The 27,500-nt window shown below is 40.5% G+C and overlaps 1 protein-coding gene across 7 annotated transcripts in view; it reads left to right on the top strand.

Annotated features, from left to right (window-relative positions):
* The window catches only part of ZNF536 (zinc finger protein 536), a 328,996-nt gene that overhangs the window by 1,513 nt on the left and 299,983 nt on the right, over positions 1 to 27,500 (top strand). For 4 of the 7 annotated variants that reach the window (XM_021408610.1, XM_021408614.1, XM_021408609.1 and 1 more), the window contains exon 1: positions 8,009 to 8,133. The exons of 2 other annotated variants lie outside the window; for them this stretch is intronic. The gene's annotated coding sequence lies outside the window, so the exon portion shown is untranslated. Of the gene's footprint in view, positions 1 to 8,008; positions 8,134 to 27,500 lie in introns of those variants that run through there. One more of the 7 variants, XM_021408617.1, reaches the window with a different exon arrangement.

The following is a 27,500-nucleotide window of genomic DNA, read 5'->3' on the forward strand; positions in this document are numbered from 1 at the left end:
GAGGTTCTTTGATGCCGTGTAGGAAAGAATCCAGATTTTAATGCGCCCATCTGTTGCAGTTTTGCAAATAATTAATATATGTGTGTGCGTGTGCGGGAGGGAGAGGGCTGGAGGCAGCGGTGACGCCCGTGAACTTTAAACGCAAAATAGAAGGTCGCGGAGATTTACGCGTTGTTCGGAGGGTCCGCGGCTCCCGCGCGGAGGGGGCTCCAGCGCAAAAGTTACTCGGAGCGGCCGGGGCTCGGGGCCGCGGGTGCCGGCGGGGCGGGGAGGAGGGCTCCGAGCGGCGGGGAGGGCTCCGGCCGCCGCCCGCGGGAGCAGGGCATTGTTGGGGCCGGGCCGGAGCCGGTGCGAGGCGGGGACGCGGCGCGTCACATCCCCGTTCGCTCCGGCCGCCGCCGGGGCTCGGTGCGGGGCAGGAGCGGCGCGGGGCGCGGCTGCCGTCCGCCCGGCTGAGCGCTCCGCGGGGCTGCGCTCCCCCCGCCGCCGCCGCCCCCCCGTGCAGTTTAAAATAAATCCAACAGGGGCCGTGTTTGCTGAGCTGATCTGACCGCTCGATACAGATAGCGGCGGCGAGCCTCCCCGCTTATGTGGAAAAAGACTATTTTAAGTGTCATAATTAAGTTTAGAAGCCTTGTTTGGGCTCATTCACTGCTCGAAATAAAAAGGACTGGCTGCTTTTAGACCCTTTCTGAAGGGGTTGGCGAGGCGCCTCCGCACGTTTGCTCGGAGAAGAATGTTTTCTTTTCTAGTTTAATATTAGAAACTATATTTTTACTCGTTTAAACTGGATTTGATTATTCCTGCGGAGGTTTTTTTTCTCTCTCCCCCCCCCCCCCCCCCTTCCCTATCACTCAAATCTTTGTTCATTGTTCATTGACTGGGGAAGGCTGCTTAAATGTACGGAGAGAGTGGGGAGGCCCCCTCGCTGGTTTGATGTTGAAATAGTAAACCTGAATGAGGAGGGTGGCTGGAAAAGTGGACATTGCAGCTTTAATTAACTTCAAGATGCTTCGGCGAGGACCAGAGCGTAGTAGTGACGTTGCCTCATAAATCTGCCCAGTGCCGTGCGTTGCATTGAACTATTACAGTATCACCGTCATGCTGAATATTCACTACCTATCCGGGAGCAGATTTGCATAATTGGATCTTTTTTTTTTTTTAATGAAACTTGTTTGCAAAAAAACCAAACAAAACCAAAAAACCAAAAGCCCGAGTGAAAACCGCGGCGATCTGCATGATTGTAAGGGGTTCAAACATATCCGAAAAGTAAGTGACCTGCATCAGTACATCAATAGGTTAAGTGCAAATAAGATGAGAAGTGCTTCTGAAAGCTGTACATTCCCTGTGTGGTCTCTTGGGTTATTTCTCAATAGCGGGATTTTTTTGTAGCCTCAGGGATTTTAGGTTTTCTGTCTGCTTTCATAACTTTTTCCCTCACAGTCCTCATGCAAGGTGAGGCTTCGTGCGGTGCCTGCGTACCTGCGGTGGTCTTTGGGAAGGAAATAGATGAGCAGTTGGCGATGCGCGGTGTTGGAGCTGTATAATTACACTGCTGTGAAGGGAGCTGTGCATTGCTGTTGTGTTTCTGATCATCGCGCAGATCTTCACGGAATACTTCGGAATATTCAAAGATTGTGTGTGTTCGCGTACGCTGAAAGACTGACTTACTGAACTAAGCTGTTACTTCTTAGATCATAGAAGCAAGGAGTTTTTTAATGCGTTTCTCCCCTCCCATTTCACTGAGGATGAAGATTACTGAAGTAATTAAAAACGCCAGGGATTTTTGGAGTGAATTTGTAGATTATATGTGAAAGCCATCCGCTCCTAACCGAGGGGCTGGCTTGCAGGATGGCAGGTTTTGATCAGGCTCGGGAGTATTTTGCAAAACAAGATTCTGGGCTTTCAGATACTGTGGGGACAAAGTTGTGAGCAGAGGCGGCCGGCGGCTCCTGCCCGGAGCAGCGACCCGTGGGGACGCGGAGCGGGAGCAAAGGCTGCGCGCAGCCAGAGCCGTGCCGGCCGCCCCCCGCGCCCAGGGCTGCTTTAGTTATGATGTCATTCTGATAGTGGAGAGCAAATGTCTCCTGATTCTGCCATTAAACGCCTGGCTGATTTGCCTGATAATGATAGCATTGACGTCCTGCTCCTTGACAAATGCAAGCCCTATGAGCCCTATGAATTAACTTTTTTCCCATAGACGAGAGCTAGCTAGCTTTACGACTCAGGAATGTAGCAGCGCTTCTCTGACAGATTGCTTGGAACCTCCTTGCTTCTGCAGCAAGCCCCTTCCCCAAACAGCACTCGCCTCCGACTGCTCATGTACCCCTGTGCGGTATGGGCCTGATGCATGAGCTGCTGAGTGCTCACCACTTCCACTGACTTGGGATGGAGTTGTGGGGGCCCGGCAGCTGGGAAATTCAGGCCCTGTGTTCAGCTTTCCTTCTCTCTTTTTTTTTTTTTTCAAGTTAGTCAGCTAAAGAGGGCTCTATGATTTCTCGTCATTACAAACATGCTTGTAAATAGCTTGAGATGTTTGTCCTACTCTGTTCTGTTTTTTCCCGTTCTGCTCTCCTTTTTTAATTAATCTTCTAGCGGATGCGCTGTTAATATTTTAATCTTTTGAACAAAAGAATCATAAATGAGTTGTTCGAAGTTTGCAGAATGTCGTAGAGAGAAAATGTCTCCAGTTGGTAACAAGTGCTTGGAGAATCGGCTGCTGTCTCAGCCCCTGCACTGGAAGGGAATCCTCCTGGTGCAGCTGATCCAGCCTGCAGCTGGGGACACTTTCTCTTTCTGCTCTGTCCTCACATTTTGCTTGTGACTTTGAGTTTGTATCACTGCAGGTAAATGAAATTTAATACGATTTATTTTTTTTTAAAGTGCAACCGGCTTAAACTTTGTTTTCATTTGCTGTTCAAATGATGACAATTAACAACTGCAGATGCAAGAAAGGTTAGTCCCTCTATTACATTTGCAGGGAACGCGTCTGAAATATTTGCATGCTAAAGCTGCCTTTTGCAAATGAGTTCCTGAAGATACAAGTTGCTATGATGGAAATAGTGTATTAAAACACTTTTAATAATTGGCTGTGTCTTTATCAATTGTAGCGAAGAAAAAGGAATTGTTCTATGGGCTTTTTGACTTCTGAACGTACTGGAGCTCTCTGATACTCAGCAAGTTGTCTGGCGCTGTCTTCACTGAAGACTTTTATGTAATGAAGAGGCTGATTGTCATATTTTTGTCCATGCTGGAGGCCAATAACCCAACCCATTCATTATCAGAAGAGAGTAGCCTGGAAGTTGCAACATCAGGACCACTGTTTTGCTTGCAGCAATGGAGTGCTGAGATCAGGAATCGTGATTTTCAGTACAGAAAACTGGCACATGTGCTTGTTTACCCGCTATGGGAGTCATAGGTGGCCAGAGATATTTGCATTAGCACAGACATAGAAAATCCAGCAGTCCATTGAAATGGGTTGTGCTCATTCCTGGGAAGCACAAGTTTCAGCGAGCACAGGAAAATGTGTAGGAGTCGTTTTTTGTCATGTTTTGGCTTAAAGTTAACTTTGAATTGCACAGGTGTTTTTAGAGTGCTTTGCCTTAATAAATAAATAAATAAAATGCATGGTTTTAGATGAACTTTATAAAAAATTGAAGAGAAAGCCATAAATAGATTTATTTTTACAGTTTGAATAAGGACAGCTACAGCTTTTATTATCTTCTGATTTAGCGTGTTTTGATGGGACTTGTAAGTAAATTTAAATTTTAATCTCTGAATTTCTCTCAGATATCTGAATAGATGTGCGTACGCTCTTGGTTATTGCTAAAAGCAGGACTGTACTGAAAAGCCATTTTTATATCCTCTCATTCACACCTGGCATTTTTTGCCTTATTCTTTATCCCATCTGCTTTCGGGCATTTTGTGCGTCTGTTTCAGAGGTGTAGGCAGTTTGGATTCAGGGAAGGAGAACGTAGATGAAAAAATAGAATACCTAGCTTATTTTTTTTTTTTTTTTTTTTTTTTAAGAAACACAAATAAACTTATTTCTGGCAACTGTAGATGAAAATCCAAATTTCTGTAGCGATGACACTCCGGGCACAGATATTCTCAGAACAGGAAAAAAAAACATGCAAAAGCAAAATAATTCTGCAATGCTTAATGGGATGATCTTTAGGTCATGGTACAAAGGCGGGTTCTGGTTTCCAGTTGTGCGGCCAAATACAGTGTACAAACTTTTTATGAGTAAGTCACTGATCAGGATCTGACCTTGGACAGAAACAAGAGAAAACTGTAAGGATCTGACGGGTGTTTGTTGCTTAACATGAAATAGATGAGTGGTGTCAGTCTGAATCTGAGTGGATCACAATAACTGCCATGACATTTTCACTCCTATTGGCAGGTTAAGCAAGGAAGCCAAGCACCGAGTGAGAGATCTGAAGTATCTTGTCAGAGGTAGCAGCCATCAGGATGAGAGAAGAGGCACGGGGATAGGGTAGGGATTTGGGTTGCCTCTGCCCAACTACCCCAGCGCTGTGACTGAACGCACTCCCAGAGGGAAGCTTCTTCCAATATTCAGAATTTGGCACCTTTCCCTTATATTTAAATTTGCTCTAATTTTCAGGTGCATCTTACTAGATAACCAGATGCATCCAAAAAGCAAAAGAATTACGGAGCAGTAATTATAATTAGCCTTGTTGTCTGATTTTTTTTTAAATTGCAAGATGGGGCCTTGAAAGTATTTTGAAGTCGCTATTTTTTAGAGGTCTTAATCTAAACACTCTATGTGAGATTGTTTTTTAAAGAGAAGGGTTCTTTAGGTCAAGCTAAGCTATATTAAAGACAAACAATTTTGTTCTAATCTATCTTTTAAACACAGATGAAGAAAACAGAACTAAAATAGCCACAGCAGTCTCAGTATCCAATCTTTTCTACATTTTGCATTACAATATTTGAGACTCCAATAACCGAAAGTAGAATTAGGTAATTCCTCACAAGTATTTGTCATGCTATGAAAAAAGCAGAGCTGCCTGCTGTGGCAGGATGCGAACGGAGAATTCTGCAGGTTGCAGTGCCTGAACATAATGTTGGTTGCTTAGATAGCACTGCCGTAGCGTGGGGTGAGCCACAGAGCTGGATGCTTTGACACTGGCTGCTCTGTGAGGTGTTGGTGTCCAGCTGTCCACCTGTGGCATCTTGGGCTTCCAAGGGCGGCCAGTGCTTGCTGAAGGGGTGGAGGTCGGTGGGTTTTCTTTGTGCTCCACAGCTCTGAAGATCAGGCAGTGGTTATCCAGGTGGGCTTCCCACAGTGCCAGGGGAAGGCTGCTCTGGAAGATGTGGCCCTGGCTCAGTTTTCTGGACAAGAAAAAAGAAGCAAGAGAGGATGAAAAGGAGAGTAAGAGCTGCCTGCTGTGGGCTGCACAGCGATGTGGGAGAGCCTGGCACAGGGGAGCTGCCTGCGGCTCCTCCTCAGCCTCCGGGCATCCTAAGGAGCCTTCGGCCTCAGGTTGGTCAAGGCATTGTGGTGCAGAGAGATGAGTGGCAGCCCTACTTCTTCCTTTCCTAACAAGCTGATCTCAGCCTTAATACAAATTTCGTTACAGCTTCTTTATGTCATTTCTTAAAATTGTGGTAAACTCAGTTAAAAAAGTTAAAAACTTTTCTTCCTGTTTCATGCCTTTGGAATACGCTGCCACAGTCACTGTGGATCTTTGCAAGGCAGGTGGGAGCCCTGTTGTACTCATGGATGTTCCAGAGGGTCCCTACCACATACCACCATCCACTTGGTCACAGCCACGTGCATCACTCCCCCAGCAGTCCCAGCCCCTGCTGATCTGGGAGTTACTCCTGGTACCCAGGTATAGCCATGCTAGGCTGCAGGGCTGCCCTTCCATTTATTTTGTGAAATGATACCACCATTTGTGTTAACGTTGTTTTATTTCACTCTTGGAAGTTGCTCTCTGTAGATTTGTTCAAACATTGTTACCATCAATCTTGTCATTGGAATATCAACAGCAGATATAGATAAATACAGATATGTCCCTTTAACGTGAAATGTAGAAAAGCGTGGATAAATAGGAAACTCAAGCAGAATTACTTCATGCAAAGGATAATAAACATATGGGATAAATTACTAGCAAGGAAAGGATAAATGAGTTCAAGGGAAGCCTAAACTTCTTTTTTGAGAAGGAGCACGTGAGAGCTGGGGTGAAGAAAGCAAGGAGGTGTAAAGTCAGGTTTCTGTTAACAAAGGCTAACACGGTGGCCTGGATGCTCACGTCCTAACATTTCTTTTGATAGTACTGCATGGGTGGTTACATTTTATTTTCACGCATGTTTGTTAACATTGGCTCTATACGTCTGCGTATGTTTTTTTTTTCCTTAAGGGGTGAATAGAAATGTTAAAACGTATGGAAGTGCCAAATTTTGGTTTTTCTATCAGTGTTTTTCAAGGGAGAGATGTGACTGCGAAGTATCTTGCGTTGATTGAATGAATCAGGGAGAAATCTTGTCTTCTCTTGGGTGGGTTTACAACTGAAAGAGGAAGAAGAAACTGTCTTCTACTCTAAGGACAAGGAGGTTTTGATAGGTCTTTGCCCTGGTCGAACCATTGCAGTGCTGGAATAGTTCTGCAAAAAAATTCATGTAGACAATCTCTCTTAGGTTTTTTGGGTTTTGTTTGTTTGTTTGTTTTGCTTTGTTTTATTTTGTTTTTCCTCAAGAGTTTGCATGGGCATTCTCTTGGGTTTCAGTCCATGAGATGATGTCAAAGTTTTGTGAATGCTGAGTGTTGACTCAGTATTGAAACTGCTGCTACAGGTAACTTTTCAACGAACCTTTGTTTCATTGGAATGTACCCTGCATTTTTTATTGAACTGATGGGTCTCTTCACAGAGGAAAACACATAAAGGATAGAAACATTTTCATTGATTCTGATGTGGTTTCTAGGTTCCAGTTCTGCACCTCTTATTTCCGTTGGGATAGGACTGAGTCCATAGAGAAAACCTCGGTTCCATACCAGGAGAGTCTCATGTGATTTCTAGTTTCACTGCAAATAGAATGCGCAACTCCATTGGTTATAAACTTAGTACAAAGCCTGATGTTGTCAAAAAGTAGGTAAGATCCTGAATAAACTTTTTTTCTAGTTTCATTATTTCAAGTACAAAAAGAAACCCAGCCTTTTAGAGTTTATAAATGCAAAGGTTATGGTCTGCCCAAAATTGAAATATATAATAAAATGACTTTATTTACCTTTCATAGAGATCTATTCTTCATTGATTCATTGAGATTTTGCTATAGAAGTGTAATTTTTCCTAGAGCTAATAAAATAACTAGTAGAAGATAACCTAACTTTTTTATTAGTACCATAATACCACCTAAGAAAACTCTCCTGGCCTAAATACTCCATTCTTCAGAATTTACCACAAAACTTCTTATAATATAGCTCAAATATTTTAAAATATCCTTGACTGTTTTAAAGAAAAAAAGTTTAAATATCTTTTCTTGAGTACAGAAAGCCAAATCTATGTGTATATGATTGACAAACGTGCTATTAGGTACATGAACAGTAGGAAATCCACAACCACTTCTGGATTAGAATTTCAGTCTATCAAATGTTTTGGGTAGAGTCTTTGGCACACTAGGTGCTTTCCAAATATAGAAGTATTGTTTCTGGCCAGAATGAGCTAGAATTTTCTTATTGCAGTTGAAAAACGTCAGTTCATTAGTTTGCAGCAACATGCTGCATCTTCGAAGGATTTCTGAGGTTCGCAATTGAATTTCTGCTCAAAATGAAAGAGCTGCATCTCTGCACTTCATTATGGACTGGTGATTATGAAATGCACCTGGGTTGCTGGAGGGCTGGAGTCAGATTGCTCCTCCCATATCTGATTTGAATCAGCTCCTTCAAGTTTCTCACATCCCAGGTGAGTGCTCTAATAACCAAGCCCTGGCTCTCCCAGGGTGGGTCTTTTTAAATTCCATCTTCACGTTATTCCAATTTAAGTAATTGTTTAATTGTTTGGTGGGTCAGGAGAAGACTGATTCTTAGCTTGAGCACTCGAGTGTGATGTGAGAGGCTGGGTCTTACTTTGGTTGTGGATTCTTGTTCCCCACGTTGTTGGGAATGACATGGTGAGAACACTTGTGTTCTTAATATTGCTTTACTGTCTCTTTCTCTTGAAAGGTTGCAAAAGGTTGTTGTTAACAGGGAACAGGAAGAAACTCTGAAATTATTCCCTATTCAGCTCTGTGCTTTTCTTAGAATGTTTACAATTCAGTGATGATAGAAGTTAGTTGGTAAGGGAGCATGTCTTTTGGAGAGTTTTTATCTCAAAATGGAGTTTTGTTGCTATTGTTTCATTCCATGGATTGTGTGTGTGAACAAAACTGATTCCTACACGCCCTTGAGTGTCAAGCCTCTAGCTGTAGGAGGTACAACAGGTGCTGGGTTGGACTCTTCTATTGCAAATGCCTTGGACCTTCCTACACTTGTGGATGGTACTTGTCCTACTGCCAGGTGGAGAGAAGTACTCTGTAAATGCCAACGAATGCCTTAGAGAGACTATGCTGTTAGTGTGCCTTCCCTCATAGAGAAATTCGTGTGAGATGTAAAAGACCTATGGAAGTGGTAGGTTTTTCTGTTGGAATTTCTTAAGGAGAAGAAAAGATGTTTTCATTTGTAGAAAGTGGATCCACAAAGGGAGGAAACCCTTCTTTTCTCGGAGTCAGAAATAGTAATTTTGATAGCTTCTGTCTTTCATTCTTAACTTCTCTGGCAGCACAACTCTGGCAGATCCCATGCTGTATTGGTTGGTTCCCCTTCTGGCTGCTCTGCAACAGTGATGGATTGGAGCCAAGGGAATAAATATAGCTCCGAGTTTCAGTAGTAACCCCCTGCCAGACTTCTACACAGAAACCTGGGAGGTCACTGCAGGGAGAGGGAATGGGTGATGCAAAGTTTGGGCAGGCTCAGATCTGGCTTCTCCAGCGGAGAGTATTCCTTCAGTCCCAGGCAAAGGGGAGAGGTGCTGCAGGAGCCCACTGTTGCCTTCCTTTCTGTGCAGAGCTGACCCGATCTGTAGATATGTTAGAAAAGCAGTTACCATTGGCTGTGCAGTTTCCATGTGAGTTTATTAAACGCGAGCATTTTTATATGTAAAAATAACTTCACCATTTTGTTATTTCCTTTTACGTATTTCACTCCGGTTGGAAAAATGAAATCAATCTAGTCAGCTTTTCATCAGTTTCTCTTTGGCTGTCATGCAGTTGCACAATGCTGCAGTGCTTGGCTAGCAAAAATGTTTACAACGAAAAATTGTTTTCAATGGGATTAAAAAAAGAACCATGGAAACATTTTTATTGGTCTTCAATTTCTGTGCAACTTTGGTTTTTAGAGGACCTAAGCTACATCAGTGATGTTTCTCTGATTATAAAATTATGCTGTCTTTTTTTCATATGTATGTGCAGTGTATAGACAAGATACAATCCTGTGTCATGTAGTACACAAAATGCTAGCCAGACTATTTCTTAGGAGTTGGTTCAAAATCTGTGGAAATCCACGAGCACCGCAAGGCTGACTTTGAAGGATTTGAGATCAGACCGTTGATCAGCCATGTATGTGTAAACACCTGTTGGAGTTGGGTGAAACCGTCTGAGTCATTTAGAACTGATCTGAGTTGCTGTCATCTAGCAATGCTGTGACATCTCTTCCTAAACCTTAGACGGGTTTGGGGATATGTCTGCAATCCTTGTAGGCCTTTACTGCCACCAATACCCTGAGAAATTTTACGTGTAAAGAATGCACAAAATCATATCCTTGGTAGATTAACCATAGCAAGATAATTTGGAGTAAAGTAAAGCTGGAGTAAAGTTTGGAGCTGAAGGTTTTCCTTTTTTTTAATGGTTGTGATTAATGTTAGTTGGTTTAGATTTTAATTTATTTTGCTTTGCGGTATAAATGGCAAAGAGCTGTTCTAGGGAAACTGCCCACATTTATGGATATTGAAAGCTGCTTTTCTACTATATGAACTCAGGCAGCGTGAGGAAGCGCTGCAGCTTTCCAGGGGCCTCTGCTGCTGATAACAGAGTGATCTGACAGCAGCACCTAGAGCTTCTTTTGGTGTTCTCAGCCTGTTCCCAGGTTGCCTGACTTGTGACCTGCGTTCAGCGCCCTTCGCTTGCCAGCATGAACTCTTCATAACGAGGAGAAATAGTACCCGTGCATCGCCTTTGAGAAGTGAAAGCCTTCCTCTTAGAGAATGATGAATGTAAACACTTTTCCAGCACTTTTTGAAAATTCACTGCTGAGTTCATTAATTGAAGACCTTAATGAATGTTTGAATGACCAGATCATAGCTGTCTATGGCTTATCCTGTTTTTCAGGTGTGAGTTGGATCAGTCAAATTTAGCTTGCTTTTAGTTGAAGTCATCATCACAGAAGCAGAGATGCTGTTTTATAAATACAATTTCCAAGCCTCTTCCTGATACCAACTGTTGATGAGCTATTTTACACTCTTATCTCTTACTTACCAAATGTATCTTTTGCGGTGAGCTCCCATTCGCCATTAAGTTAAACAACTTGCATTTGATGAAGCAGTTTCTGTTGTGACATTGGCAGAGGCATTATGATCTATGATTTACATTTTTAATAAAACCAGATAGATTTGAAAACTATTTACACATGTATAGTCTGTAATGTAATGCAGTTTTCATTCCTCTCTTCTGTAGAACATCTAAAGTAGATTTGATGGCTCTAAAAACAACCTGGCTAGTGCATATTCTTCAACTGCATGACATTTGTTCATGTGCCTTTTTCAGAAGATATCAATGTTTTTAATCAGACAGGGACTATTTTTCTGCTCATACTTCGCTTTGACGAGATTTTTCTGTTGGGAGATTGAGCTTTTGAAGAAGTGTTTCATATATTTGAGTCAAATAAAATATTACCTATTGGAGTGATAGACCCTTTTATGTTACTCCTTTACAAATACAGATTTACAGATACATCCTCAGACAATTTTTATTGTTGCTTGCTGTTTTGACGCATCATATATCTATTACTAATTGTGCTTTTATTATTGATTCAAATATATTTATTCCAGAGCAAATGCGTTGGTTTTTTTTAAAGGCAGAATCCTACAATTTCTGATCTGTTAATGAAAATATCCTTGAATACTCTGGTTGCTTTTTTCTTTTTCCTTTAAGTTTCTATAGTCCTTCTTCCTTTCTCTCTGGTGTTGATGGTAGAGCTGCATAAAATAGAAAAAAGCCAAAACAAAACAGAAGTTAAAGGAGAAGCACTAGCTTTCAGCATGCTTCCAGCTCCATGTAGATGTACCAGAGCAAGAGTTTGACTACAAAACGTTTTTCTCAGGGTCTCTCTGTGGGTTGCCACAGTGCTAGGGAAACATGTTGTCAGGAGAAACAAGGCTGGCAGATAACATGAGGAGGAGTATTGCACATGCCTTTTCAAGTTGGTTTTGAAGGCAATTTTTTCTCCTTTCACAATCTTCTCTTATTTGAAGTAGGAAATCTGTTAAAAAGTAAAGGAGTGGAACCTCTTAAACTCCTTCTTTCCTCTAGGCTTGACTTTTTCTTTTCACGTATTTGTTCAGAAAGCATTATCTGTGTAAATGGAATTTAGTGTTGGTGAACAGTGTGCTCTGTCAGGCTTGGGAGCCATTTGTATCCTGTTCTGGGTCTTAGGTGTTTCTTGGCCGCCCGCTTACAGAGCGCACAATTTAGTCCCCTTTTAGTTACTTCCATTTAGGATTTGCCCCCTATTGAGATCATTATTTAGTACTAGGACAGCGTTTTTATGTTGAGTAGGGATCATTTATTTCTATAGAAATAAGAGGACTTAACAGCAGTGCACAATCAATATGCAAAACCCTACTAAGATAATCTGTATTTAAATGTGAACAACATTAATTCTAAACAATCTTCAGCCCTTATTTAGTTTAATCATTGCTGGACATCTAGGTGAAGAAGGCTCTTCTAACTTATTAGTTTATTATCAGCAGTATTGCCGACACTTAAACCCTTCGATTAGGTAACCCAGTTACCTATTATTCTATTAGGGCTTGCTGCTCTCTGGTTGGAGACCATCATGAAACTCCTCTTGCCAAGGCACAGATGCCCCATTCTTCTATAAGCAGGTGTATGTGGAGTTTGATAAGTGCACAAAGTGAGTGTAAATAAGTTACTGAACAATAGTGTTTTATAGTATGCTTGCATGTATTACTTATAACTGAATTATATGAAGGTATCTATAGAAAGGACAAATGTGCTTATCTTTAACAAACTGATCTAATAAGAACAAAACTTTAAAATGGACTCATCTTCTTGTTATGTTTGGTGGTTTTTTTTCTGGAGTTTATATGCTTAGATTTTATAAGGAAGGCCTTTTTTTAGAAAAGTTTCTGTAGCTTTTAGGAGTTATTTAGTGCTTGTGTGGAAGATCATGTGTTCCTTCAGCTGTGAACAGTTTGTGGTTCTTTATCACTTGTTTCATGAGTCCTAATTCGGATCTTATAAATGTGCCATTCCTATAGGTGTAAAGAATGCCAGTTACAGCTGTCTAGTGAAACACACTGCCACAGTGTTGCTACTCCACCTGTACTGCTTGAGTTCATCTTACAAAGAGCATTTATGTAGTAGCATCTGAATTAGTATAGAATCAGTGGTATTGAAACACGTGCTTAGTTGTTTTGCTGACTGCATGCTGGGTGTTATAGCATGTGCTCAGGTCTGTGCTGAATCGTGTCCTCTGAAGTAAGGAAAAGTCAAAGCAATGGAAAACTCTGGAGCTTTGGTCACAGTCCTTAGTTCAGGAGTTAAAATTCATGTTGATGAGTGTGGGTGTTACAATGTTTTGAAAACATTTTAAGAACAATATTGTCACTTTTTTTTGAAATCTCTGTTGCACCCATCAATAATCCATATGATTTCAAGAGATGCATGTGGTCTCATAAGTGTTTCTTAAATTTGCTGGAGTAGTAGTTCTTTTAAAAGTGTGGTTCAAAGGAATAATACTTCAGAGTCATCGTGGTCTTGAATTACATTAAAAAAATAGTATTCAATATGAACGAGTACAGCATTCATACAAAGATTGTTTAAGTTCATGCCACAGGACCTTGCTTTCTGTGATGAGTGGGAAAACTCTTCTCCTTTGCTTGGTCTTTTCCCTGAGCCTTGCCTGGCACTCTTACACTACTCGTTTCCATAGCAAAACCGCTGCAGACACCCAAAGTGACTGGGCCATTCCCATCATCCGCAACCTGTTGTGGCTGTGAGGCTAACAAAGATGGGCTTCTGAAGCCCTTCCTGAGAAGGTAACCTGGCTGCAGGACGAGGAAGCATGGAAGGCAGCGTAATTCCAAGGAGCTTTGTGGCACCACACTGAGGTGCTGAGTGTGGCAATGCATGCAGTGGTTGGTTAGGATGCAGGCAGCAGCTGGGGTGCCAATGGTCGCTTCTGTGCTGATGGGTTGGAACAGGGCACAAAGGCTCCTGGCCATGGGAAGTCTGGCTTGTGAACCCTGCTGGGTGGAGAAAGCGTGGCGAGAAGAGTCTTTTACCTCATCCTGGGAGAATGCTAGCCTGTGTGCACTCAGATCAGAGCAATCCAGAGCTATAAAATAGCTCTTACACTCTCGCACGTTGTTCTGAACAAATATTTGCTGTTTTAATTTTCTTTGCAGACCTTGATATCAAAGTCACCATGCTTTCCTTTTTTTGTTGGAACTCTTGGTGAAATAAGAGATCTATACCAAATATTGAAAAATTAGTCTTAACAGAATGAGAAGCAAACTTGCTGAATGTACTAACTAATGACGTAAACAAGGTGCCATGTCATTCTGCCCACCCTCTTTCATCCAAAACCAGATTATGTTCTTCATCTCTCTAATGGTGCTATTAGCAAAATCACATTGGAAGCCAGGACCTTATTTGTGATGCCGCGTCTCCCTTGGGGCGGATATTGAAGCACAGGCACAGTATAAAACTTCAGAAAGAAGGCAAATATCAGCTACTTTTAGCCCAGGATTAGCAGTTAAGACTCCTGAGTGTCATCTGAACATTGATTATTTGTCAGATAATGCAATTACATTTAATGGAGGGCACTGCTCAGGAGTTACACAGTTTAACTAGCACTTTCGTTTTTTATGCACTATTCCATGCTCACAGTCGCAGTGGAGGCATGAGTGATGTTTGACACTTGGTTGCAGTAATACTTTTCCAAAGCAGTTGCATATCACAGCACTGACAAACCCCATAAAACGCCTGTTCTGCACTCCTTGCTGCTGAGTCTTGTTTACACTCTCACTGAGAGGTGGAAGCTGCAGAAGAGTGGTGCTGGAGGATGGTGTCACACGTTGTGTGCCTGTCAGTGAGCTGACACTCTTGCTATTGACTGTGACATGTCACTTACATGAAACCATGCAGTGCTACTGCAGCTTGGGGCACAGCATAGGTTATGCAGCAAATTGCAGTCGATTTTCATTTGTGTGTCAGACCAGCCAAGTGAAGCTAGAATCTGAGCCTCCAGTTTTCAGGCTCTCCATTTGCCCATGAAAAGGAAGGAAGAAAAGAAAGATGTTCCTGTGATGGTTTAACGTGAGGGAGAAGAATCCTATTCCTGTCCTCATGTGAACCCTAACAGTAACGGGGAGGACTAGACTGTCTCATTGAAGTGTGTGAGGAGTGATTAATAAAATTCATGTCTCTGTTTTCCCTCTTGGCTTTACAGTCTAACAAGAAGTCTTGGCTCCAGTCAGACATGGGGAATTTTACCACTGAGTTTATTAGAATGAAGATTTCATCTTCAAAAGGAGCTGAAGGGTTGTCAGCTTTGCTCCTATGTGGACCGTGTGCTGATTCATGCTCCTCGTGATTATGGCATCAGTCATTCTGGGCATCTTGTGAGAAAAATCCCCCTACTCAAAAAGGCCAAGGCTGGAGGACTGATGGGCATCTTCCTTCAGTGGCACGGTCTGGATTTTTGTAGGGTCCCTCATGTTGTGCCACTGTAGGCAGAACAGTTCCTGACTGTTCTCTATAGGAGCCAGAGAGACCATACCCTAAATGCTCTGATATCATAGTGATAACCACAATGTAAATGCTGTTTCAAACAGAAATGCAAATTTGAATAAGTTTCTGAACTAGTTTTATTCGTGACAGAGCAGAATTTGGTTCAGGCTTATTTTAGATTTTGAGTATCAAAGGGATAGTCTTGGCTTCACTGATACTGAAGTCTTCTAAGCTGCATCAACACATTTCATTGTGGTATACAGATTATATGTATATTATACATATATTATACATATATATACACTCGTATATTGTACAGAATCTGAGATTGTGACTCTGTTTCCTTTACCCAGGGCTGAAGTTATCCCAGAAGAGCTACCTTAAATCTAGAATTTAAGCCCTTTCTCTGTACTTTTCCTTTATTTGAGGGGGGGGAAAAAAAAAGGCAAAACAACAAAAAAAAAGGGGGGGGGGGGAATCAACAGCACAAAAGCTCTCTGGAAGCTCAGTTATGGCTGAACTTCCTGTACTGTCTGAAGCGATATTCAGTTGGAAATATTCAGTGTGTTCCAGTTGAAAAATGGGTTTCAGTCTGAGTGATGGATAATGATTTGCTGGTTCCTTTGGCTGTTTTTGATTGTGCAACCAGAAGCAACAGATTTGTGTAGAAACCAAAAGGGAGAGATGAAAGTCCTAACACAGTTCCTTTCCAGAACACTTCTTAAATTCTAGGTTTCTTCCTTGTCCCATCTGTAAGACTGGGAGAAATGTTTCCTTCCAAATGGGAAACGAAACAGTGCAAATAAATAAACTACTAAATACATTTGGGCGTTTATGTATTTAAGTTGTCAGCTGGAGATTTTTGGTAATTACTTGTACAGTTTTGAAATCCTGAGAAGGATGTCCAGCAGTGGCAAAATGTGTGGATGAATGCTGCTCTGGTGCATGCAGATAATTCATGTTTTCATAGGACTGGATAGTCAGCATGGGAGTAATCTCAGACTTGGCTGATGAAAGTGGCTGCACCTGGTTCAGCTTCTGCTAGAAGCTGTAGTCTGCTAAAGGTGTTTGTGCCTGGGTGCTTTCTGCTTTAAAACCTCAGCCCCTTATTGTGCCCTTAGGCTTAGTTCTGGTCAAGAGCTGAAAAACTGGAGGTCGTGGTTTTGGCCAAAGTTGGCTGTGTATAAACATGGATATGTGCTCCTGAGTGCAAGCTAATTCGGTTATTTGAAAATGTCTTTGAAACTGACAGTTGAATCGCTGCCTCATACTTCGTAAGCTATAGTTGAAGTTCTGCATATGTTTTGTAGATAACAATATGGTTTTACATTTCCACTTTTCATCTCTGCCTGCACTCATCTGTTAGCTACCATAATGACAGATAAATTAAATGTTGATTCCATGAAAAAAGTTGTCCTTCTGAAATCGCATATTTCATCAGTGCAACCTGGTGGAGCACCACGCACGTCGTACAAATGAAAATGTGCTTTCCTCAGCTGTCAGTGCAGTATGCTGAAAAATGAGCATATGAAGGCAATTTGAGTGTTGAACCTTCTTTAATTCAACACATCGTTTGGTTTCAAAATAGTTAAGTAAATTGTATTAAATAATTGTAAACATTCCAAACAGTCATCCAAAACAAATCGTCTTTTTGCATAATCGTAACTTAGGAACAAAATATTAAAATATAAACCAAGGAAGAGAGTAAAAAAAAAAAATTGGTAAACAATGACAGTACACATAAAGTTGCTTAAATACTTATGCTTAGTAGACTTTTAGCAAAATTTTTGTGGTTATTTAAGACAGCATATACAATTTCAGAACAGCAAAAGTTAAAAATCCTTAATACATCTTATATCTGTATCCCTTTGAACGTTTATTTTCTGAAACTTGAAAGCTGTGTGCGGTATGACTTCAGCAGCGCAAAAGGCTTTTCATTCCATAAAGTGCCTAGAAATTTGTTATGCGATCAGTTATATAAATAGACTTATTGTTTAGAAAGTGTCTGAAATGAAGTCTGTCCTTTGGCCGTTTCTTTCTCTTATTAAATTTTTAAAGATGCATGTTTCGAAACTAAACAGACCAATTCCAAAGGGGTCTAATTTTCTTGTTTCTCCCAAGATGTACAGTATGTTCTAACAATTTAGACTCCAGTTCGGCTAGTGGGGAGTCTTTCATTAGAAAGCATACACCAGTAAAGCATGTATTTTTTTTTTGTTAAGAAACAGTGAATGATATAATAATTGTAAAAGATATCTACAGCGTAATGACAGTTATGTGTTTTTCAAAGGAAAATGCAAACAATAGGTAGAAGAAAGTAAAATCAATAAAAGGACATTGTATGAATATATCTGGTCCATTAGTTACAGGGAAATCTATTCTGTTCAATCTGAAATCACATTCAGCTTATGATGTGGACGAATAAAAATGTGAGGTCCCAGTTATGTAGTCCTTTCTCCTTTTGAGCTTAATGGCAACTTTGGATGAAATGGGACGTTGGGATTAAAGCCCAAATTAATCATTGTGCAGCTCAATTTTCATCACCCTTAGTTCCAGGTAGGCTATTTCCACCAGGTAAAATCATTGAAGGCTGTTTTCCTTGTATGCTTAGCTGCAGCTCCTGACGCAGGGGGAAAAAATCACAAGTGAAGTATTCCTCAGTTGTGAAATGGGAGTGTATATGCAGCTGTTGAGGTTTGCACCTGAAAGAAGTTTGTTTATTTAACTTCGCTTCTCCTTCCCTCCTCCTGTTAGAAACGTTGCTTAGTTTGGACAAAGAAATTAAGAGTTTGCATGTCTGTGGTTCCCCCAAGCCCCTGATTTGCAAGGGACAACTGCTTTCCACAATAGAATTTCTGATCCCCGTGTGCCAATTGTTGGCTGATTAAGGTCAATGATAGCACTTATTCCGTACTTTTATTGACTTGGATCATGTGATAGAAGTGATTGATTTAAGCACAGGATTGCTAATTTTCTATTGTAGGACTTTCTTGTATAGAGCCAGATCTTACGTTACCAGGAATTATTTGTACTGCATTTAAAAGCAATTCATTTTTTCCTTTACAGGTAGTGCTGCCTTTGCATACATTCAGAATTGCATATTTCTCTTGTGAGAGAGTGTTTTTGCCAATGTCAGATGTACTCTTTGTTTCCAGAGATCTTTGGATAGGCTGAGATTTCGAATAGTAGATAATAACATGCAGTGTGTATTATTGATGTTGTCTTAATTGTCTTATTGACAACTCACTTGCACTTGAAGAGGCATGCTAATATCAGACGTTTTATGAGATTGCATATATTTTCATGACTGGAAGCCATAGCTACAAAATGATTTAAAAAGCACACAGCTATTACTCATTAAAATGTGGAATTTTATAAACACATTTTTGGGTCTACATTCTTCATCATCACTCTTTGGTTTTGTTAATCCTGTCTCTGCACTCTTAATTTTCCTTCACTCGTCCCTAATTAAACAATGCATCGATATGAAGGGTGGAATTGGCTCCAAAGCAAAGTGCCATGCATCACCACTATTACCTGGGAAGGGGAGAAATAAAAGAAAAGCTTATAGCAATATGAAATTATGAGCCTGGAAGATATCAAGATGCTGATATAGAGGGAAATGTAAGCGGTGGAAGGAGGAGGTGTAGAAGAGAGCATACGCTGCATAAAATGGTAAATGAGTTACGAATATACTAATTGTGATACTCATTTCTTGTTTCTGGTGAAGTAGGTTCATTGAGATGTTGGAATAGTTTAGTTACTGTTGGTCTCTTCTAAAGACCTGTGAATTAACTTGTGACATTGTTAAAATTTAAAATCAATAAAAATAGAACTACCAGTATGTATCAGCATGAGCTGACAGATGTAGACAAGTATTAAGGAAAATCTCTTGCTGAGAATGATTGTAGCCTGAAGTATTCTATATATGAATGATCCAAACATATTTTAGATTTCTCCTTCAGAAAATCTCCGGTTTGGACATATGGGCCTGTTCTCATGTCTGTCGAGGTGGAAGGACATTACTTCTATCTCTCACAAGGACTCCATCAGGGACTGTTCATTTCCAGTCCTGGCTGAAATGTATCACTGTGAATTGCATAAAGGCAGAATTTTATGTAAACTCTGTACATCGTTTCCACCTCTTCTATTCCTGCTGATGTTACTGTGGTGGATTTACTTATGGATATTCAAAGGAAGGAGATGTTCTTCAGGTGGACTTTCTCTTCCTCCTAGTGTAATAACCTGTTTGATATCTTAGAGAAACATGAATTTCTACCTAGGAGATGAATAAACCAGTTCTGTTCACTGATACCTTGCAATTTTCCTTCTGATTTCTTTTGGAGGTAATGAAGTGATTGTAAAGAACCATAAATTCATTCTGCAAAATACTTTTTAAAAATTGGCAATTACTCGTATCTGTCTTCCAGCTCACTTCAGCCTGTTTTGCATTGCTTTTGCAATTAAGCTTTATCGTGCATCTTCTTGAGGCCAAAGAACTTGTAATTCTCTTTTCTCAATGGGCTTCTGTGATCAGGTGTTTTGTTAAGGATCTTAGCGACCTTCTCAAATTTTGCTACATTTAAACCATATCCATTTCAGCCTAATAAATAAAGATCTGACTTCTGCTACTTCTGTAAGGGGACAAAAGTGGGCATTTTTTATCATGTGTTTAAAAAAAAATACAAAGTTGACTTTATATAGCAGAATATCCTTTCAGATAAATGATCAAGATATGGGGGCAAATTCTGTCTGGCATAGTGTCCCACGGCTCCCAGAATTCTGATGCCATCTGGCTCTAAAGTACGTTAATTCAAAGCTTTTGGCATTGATCTCAAAGTTCTGGGACCAAGTATCTTTATTATTATTATTTTTTTTAAGAAGGTAGAAAAAGGTTCCTGGGGGGCTAGGAGAGTGGCTAGGGTGTCCTATAAACCCTAACTGCATTTCTGGGCCCATGGCACAGAGGGACTCTCCAGCATGCAGTGGTGTTGAATGGCTCAGCAGTGACCTCTGCGTACTATTATCCTGCATTGTGAGTATGCACGTTGGCCATATCTAAAGATCTTGTGCTTGATTTCTAAAATAGATCAAGTAGCGTATGCCTGGAGCAAAATGTGTCCATCTGTGAAATGTGAGCTTGAATGACCATAATATCAGGAAAAAATGGATGACACCTGAAAATTAAACTTGTTGATTAAGCACTGGACAGAGCTTAGTTCCTGATTCTTGTACTGACTTTCAGTGTGACCTTGGGAAATACATTAGAAGGTGATTTTTACAGGTACTGAACACCTCTTGGTACTAATGACTCCTGTGGGTGCACTGGGGGCAATTATCACCTCAGAAGATGAGACAGTGCTTCAGTGTCTGTCTGCTGAGTGGATATAAGGATTTTTACCACCTCTAGAAATGTTATGTTATTCTACTGATGAAAAGTATATAAATATGTCTTTATTTTAGTTATTTGCTTAGAAAAATTGAAGAGACACGATGTGGCCGAATCAGTGCAGGTGGGAGAATGTCTTACTGTTATGTCTGCAAGGTGGCAGCTTCAGTGGGAAGGGAGGGGATGCCCTTGCACCAGGCCAGCTGCCTATCTCATGATGCTGGCTGCACGAAGGGCTGGGTAGGAGGAAGGAGGCCAGAACAGGAAACCATTTTCAAGGTGTGAATGTGCCAAGGTGTTCTGTTTTGGAAAAAGGTTCAAAAGAAGCCTAAGGTGTTGTTAACTTTTATGGATGTTACTGAACTGATGATTTCAGAGAGCATTCTGTTCCAAGAGCTATTTTCCGCACTCACTGGCCATTTCCAAATTCATTGTTGTTGTAGGTGGCTGTTCACCTTGCTTCCCTCAGATGTTCAGTATTATGTTCCCATGGTGACACTTGCATGCTGCATTTTTGCCCTCGCATTCTGGTTAGGCCTAAGCACAGATTCTATACCCCATGTTTCCCCTCCACGCTGGGTCTTGGCTTTGGGCAGAGTGGCTCAGCCACAAACAGCTCCATAACCAAAGCAGATTCTTATCTTGAAACTTTAGATTGTTTCAGTTTCACCCTTGTAGCTCACAGAACCTGTCGCAGCAGTTTCTTCTCTATTACTCTCCCCCAGAGTTCTGCAAAATTGATTCTGCGCTTGAGAATTTTGCTCTTGAAAATACTTGAATTAATATCCTGATTGTAAAGAAGCTGTCGGGAAGTAGATGGACCTAGGCCTTTAGAGCAGGCTTCACTCTTTGTATGTGTACATTAGCAATGGAAGATGACTTTTGCATTTCTATAGAGATGTACTCGAGGTTACTCAAACGATGCAAGACTTAACAGCTGAAGGATTTCACCAGGGAAGAAAGAGGTTGGTGTTGAACTTCTGTAATGGCTCTTTCTTGTATGGGCTTAAAAACTCTCCATTCCGACAGGTACAAAACTGTATGGTGTCTCCAAATGCCAGGGTCAGGTTGAGCAGTCTTTGTTGCCTTGCTTTTTAGGAGAACTCTGGCTCTCCATCAGCCGGTATTTGATTCATGAGCAGTTACTTCAGGTAAAGTGGCAGTCATGTTGTTGTCTGAGCGAGACTGAAAGCTCTCAGAGGCAGTTACTGAGAGAATGAAGTCATGGAGGCAATCAGACAGAAGCCATTAAGCATGATTTTTCTTCCAGTGGTGGATTTTGGTGGTTCTCTATGTGAGTTGTTATTTGGTGTAGTGTTCTCTAAAGCCCGTGGCCTACTGGCAAAAAAAAGCTCACTTGCAGTATTCCCTGTGCTAGGAAATGATGGGGGAGGTAAGAGTCACTAATACCTGCCAGAACCAGTGCAGCACGACGATTTAGTTACATCACCTTCTATTTGTGAATTGTTACCTTGGTTGACATGGATAAGAGAACAAGCTCCCCCCAGCACTGAAAACTTCAGTGTCTAAATGTTAAGTAAAATACAAAATGCTCTAGTTAGAGCTATTATATTTGTCTCCCTGTAACCACTGAACAGTGGGTTAAACTTGTGTACATCTAACTGATCTTAGAGTGAGACCCTGTTTGTCCATTTAAAACCATTTTTTTGGTTTATGTTGCAGAAAGAGCTTAAAGATATATATAGGCCTGTTTCAGGTATACTGGAATTAAACGCTTGTGCTCCTCTGGAGGCAAGAGATGTTTAAGTGCTCCCTTTTTTATCTTGTTTATCCACACATACTCTTTCAGGATGTCACTTTCTTCTCCAAAACATGACATCTGGGTTTGTAGTTTCTAAAGATAGTAAGATTGTGCTGATGGAAGAGACACTCCTTACCCAAACTGACCTGAAGTACAAGGTTCCTGTAGCATCCACAAAATTGTCAGCAGTCCTCAGACCCTGGCACCCACAGGGTCAGACCATTATGTGACATATGGCTGTGTAAAGTATATTTAGAAGAGCGCTGACATAAACAATACTTAATTTTTCTGGTAGTGTCCTTTATTACTATCTGAAGGAAAAGTCTGGCAACCAAATTCTTAAATCAGGTGGACTGACACAGTGGGAAACAAGGATTTTGGTCCAGGAACTGCACTCGCATCACTTGATGGTTGAGAGAGCTGATTGACTGGCTGATTAAAAGATAGCTTATCTCTGCAGCTCCTGCTTCCTTCTGGGTGTTTGGTAGAGCTCCAGAGAGCTTACTTCATCCCCACATGGGGATCCAGGCTGAAAGCTGAGGAAAGTGGAGAATTTTAGAATTTGTGTTTGGAGAAGTTGCAGTCATAGTGGTTAGAAAGATGACTAGTTTCTGCGTAGGGATGGGGAATTAGAGTGCCTGATGCTGTGTGGTTGAAGTTTGTGGTTCGTGCAAACGGTTTTAGGTTCAGCCTCATTTTGAGCCATTGAAGTTACTCTGCTGAACATTCATGCTGTAATTAAAGGTGTCAGACTGTGACCTTTAGTATTCTGAGAAAAAGAAAAATTGTTACCTTAAGGAATTTCCTATACTTTGAACCAGAACAGAATTCGTGGCTACATTCTGGAATTATCTTGGTCCTTAGAGACAGAGAACCTCCTCAAAATTTACTGCTCTGGGAAGCTGCTACTCTAACAGCTTTAGTGGTTGTTTCTAAGGTTAGACAAATTGGTGACCTTTTGGAGAGCATCGTGTTATCAAACAGACCAATCAACTCTTTAGCAAATGCATAAGATTCATCTTCACTTACGTGTCTACGTGTGGAATTAAATTGAATGGCTCCCTAATACAGATTTCGCTTTGCATTTGCCAAAGAGGACATTTATTTGGTATGTCTGATTCCTGGAAAAATCATCTTCAGAGACATAGGACTTGATTTCGTGAGCATGGCTATTATTGTATGTTGTAATGAGAAGTAAGTACTTTATCCTTCTGGGAATCAAAATGTGGCTCATTCAAAATTAGCCCTCAAAACTTTGAGCATTTGGATATGAGTGGTAAAAGTATTAAAATTTAGACTACTCAAATTAGAAAACAGTGCTCAGTGTTAATACACACACACGTGTATGCAGATGCAAAGTTGGGTTAATGGAATAAAATTCAGTTCTGATAAAACTGGAAAATATGCGCTATAGAAGGTAGACTAGCATGTCTTCAAAGGTTGGTTAGTGCTTTAGGTGATAGAGAAAATTAATGCACATGAATGACAGTTGTTCCTGAGAGTGTAATCAGACACAACTGTGGAAAAGTCTTCTTTCAAATCCCACTTAAGTTAAGGGAGTTGTTATAAATGTTTGATAGAACAAGATGGACAATTGGCCCAGGTAGGTCTGAGGTTTGACCTCTACCACAAACAATTGCAAGAAGCCATTTTCCACAATGCCTTTTCAATTAAATTTCTTTGCAGAATGACATGGGGAGGGCTAATGCTTCGATTCCTTTGTCTTGCAGCTCCTTTATTCAGTTAGTAGATCTAGGGAGATTAGGAATGCAGGACACAACATCACTATGTACAAAGTTTGTATCAAATAAAAGGATTCAATTTTCTGCCAAGTTGGGGTTTAACCTCTCCTAGATCCTGAGTTGTGCATAATTAATGTATTTTCAATATCTTTCGGCATTTGACTTTCAGAATTCTCACCCGGAATTAATCTTAAAGATGTTTCAGTGTTCTGCCTTCAGGAAGACAACTTACTTTTAGCTCATGCCATAATTTTTGGTTTCAGTTTTTGGATGTCATGTATCACTCTGATTAAATGTCTTTTTCTTGCAGAAGGCTATTCTCCTAGGAAAAAAATCCAGTTATTATCTAACAAATGTGTGGCAGTTAGTGCTAACATGGGCTAGTATATTTTTAACGGCAGCAATCTCTTCCATTTTGTTGCATGTGAACAAAACCTCTTGCCTGCCTTACATCATCAAAGAGCTTGTCCAGATTTGGTGGTTTTAGTTGGGTAACGTGATGATGGACGAGTTGACAGTTCATTAAAGCGAAGATTTTTCCGTCCACAATAGTCTGTCTTCTCTGTATTTACTATTATTAAATTCTGCACAACAGCATCTGTAAATAAGACATGCCTTTCCTCTCCACTAGCATCGACGACTGATGGCGGATGCCTACTAACAGAAATAAAGCTAGATTCCTGCTGAGCTAACTTTTAATTCAACAACACAGTGTGTATAAGTACACTAGTGCCATTGTGAAAGAACAGCTTTTTTCCATTAAAGCAATATTACTGTCCCCAATACTCCTGCCTGTCAAATATGCTAAGATATGGATGGTTGTTTATCTTAGTAGCAATTCATGAACCAACTGGTAGTAAGTAGTAGGTATGACCTGTGCAGCTTTACATGCAGTAGCTAGCTTCCCAGCTTGTTGAGCCACTGTGATGTTTGGGATGTACATTCTTTGAAGATTACTTCTAAAGAAAGGCATCCAAATCCTTAATTCGAGATTCTGTCTATTCCTGTGGTGTTTACATTCCAGTATGGCAGAAGATCACTGAAAAAAGAAAAGATGAAAATGCACTTAAAAAAGGGTTTCTCAAAACAGGTCCCTTTCAAAGAATCACGGCCCCCCACCTCCTCCCCTCTTGTAAAGACTGGGATTAATGTTTTGTGCAAGAAAAAATATACATTAGTAGGCAACTTAGCAGTTTGTCACAGTGCTATCTGTTCGAGCCATCCACGCTGAAGTAGTGGGCAGCACGTCAGAGCCTCTGCCCCTGCTGGAGCTGCTCTCCATTTGTATTAACGCAGCTGGGAAGTTGGTTGCTTCTCTCTGTTATCTTGGTGCTATTGTTTTTACTTGCTACTTAAAAATTACAGCCTAATCATCTTCCAGAGTGCTTGGTGCTTTTTTTTTTTCCTTAATAGTTTCCACTGTATAATAAAAAGATCAAATATTTAAAATTGTTTGCATGTTACTTTATTAAATGCATTTGTTGGAGAATGGGAATAGTTACTGTGCGGCTTTCTTGTAGCACTGAATCTTCCAATTGTTTAGTTTTGAATTCACTCTATTTAAAATATGCAGCATATTTTTTTTGTGTGTGTGTGTGAATATGGCGTTCATTAAAGGGACTAATAACAAAGGCTAAAGCTTGGCACGGGGTGGATGTTATGCAAGCTTTCCCACACGCAGTTCTGCCAGCACCCCTCAATTCTGACCTGCAATAATACCCTTGCTATTCTAGTCCTGGGCCCTGCTGAACAGTGGCTGCAAACTGTGTCAAATCATGTGTGTGTGATTTCTGTGATATAGACAAATGAGATCTTTAAACTCGTTTTTGCTTCTGACCTTACAGTAAGTCTTAGGTATTTTTATAAACAATTTGAGCAAGTAATTTCTTAATAAACCAGAGGCAATGGCTGTAACAGCAGTAGTAAAAAGAAACTGATGAACTATTTCAAGGTAGACCCAAACCCTGCGTTTGTATGGGAAGGTAATGATTTAGAAAATCCATATGCTGATTCAATTATTGTTAGCTTTAAGAAATTTTAAACTCACTTCTGGTATAATTGGGATTCCCTGTCTTTATATATCTCTAGCAAGTATTTAAGGGATGCAGGAGGATGCATTTTTTGCAGATGATAATTTATCATCGTAAAGATGGCATCGTGCGCTCAGCCGTTGTCGTGGCATCGCAGCAGGAGTGAAAGGACCAATTCCTAGAAAGGACTTGCATCCCTAGAATTATAAGGGGTTTTTAGGGGTGTTAATAATGAGAGGTAACTGTGGTAGCTATTAGTGAGCAATCAGCAACATGTGGTATGTAAAGTCTCGTGGAGAGCGTCACTTTAAATGCAGACAATGCAAATAAGCATTCCAGTGGGCAAACAGATTCACCTACGTATATGCAAATACTAACTCCCAGCAAAACATGATTTTTAAGATTAAAAATAGCCTTTCTGCTACCCGGGCCTCTATGTAACGCTGCTTCTGTCCTTTAAAAAACAGTTTTATGAAGGAGCAGTTGAACCAAAATTGAAAAAAGGGGGCATGTAGCCTTTCAGGCTACGATGATTAGTATTAAGATGAGTTGCACTTTAGCTAGGCTGAAACTTGTTCGTAACAGAATGTTAAATACTTACTGAAAAGAAAGATTATGTCTATCTAGTTACACCATTCCTTGATATATGCACCATGTCAGAGTGCCATTGTCTCCTGGGTAAAGACTGAGAGTTCAAATACCCACTATCTCTCCCCTGGTGCTCCAAATGCTCTGCTTTGAAGTTTTTATAATCCATCTGTCATCTTCTAGCAGGGAGGGCACATGTTCTGTACCACTCAATTATAGAATTCTCTTTTGCCAGCTACAATGAGACAGGAAAGAATGTTATGGGTGGTTGAGAGAAACTGTCAGATATACTAAATTCCTGGGATTCGTATGGATGATGTTATTCCAGTGTAGGAACACAGCGTGTGTTATTGTTAAAATGTATTAAGGATACATCTTGTATTGCAGAGTTTAAGCATTTTGATATTTGCATAGTTTTGTTAATATTTGATTTTCATTTAAGAAATGGAAGCAGCCAAACAGTTTGAGATTTGATCATTTCATTTGTCTCAGGCGTAAAGAACTGACCAGATATACACACATTTTGGAATATCAGAAATTATCATGGTTTCTGTTACAACAGTAAAATGGAAAAATTGTATTGTTTTTGTGTAAGAGCTGTGGAGCAGTGGAAGTGTTTATAGACCGGTAATATTTGCCATACCAATTGTTTGTATTATGATATGAACTGAAGGCCTGAAAATTATATGTACTACCATCTGGTGAAAACAGAAGTAGCATTTCATTATGTGGTGCATATAAACAATAGAAGCAGTGTATTCTGAAAGTATAGTTAATACTGTGCTTAAAGAAATCTACCTTATAGGGACCCCCTCGTTTGATAGCACGCAGGCTTTTTGTGCGCTTAGTCCCTGGGGTGATTTAATTTGTTGTTTTACGTGAAATGAGTTTGATGATCTCAGCTAAGTCTCTAGTGGATATTAATTCATGGTGTAAGACATCCCACATAGTTTTGCAGA

Source organism: Numida meleagris, chromosome 10 (genome assembly GCF_002078875.1).
Source record: "Numida meleagris isolate 19003 breed g44 Domestic line chromosome 10, NumMel1.0, whole genome shotgun sequence".
NCBI lineage: Eukaryota > Metazoa > Chordata > Aves > Galliformes > Numididae > Numida > Numida meleagris.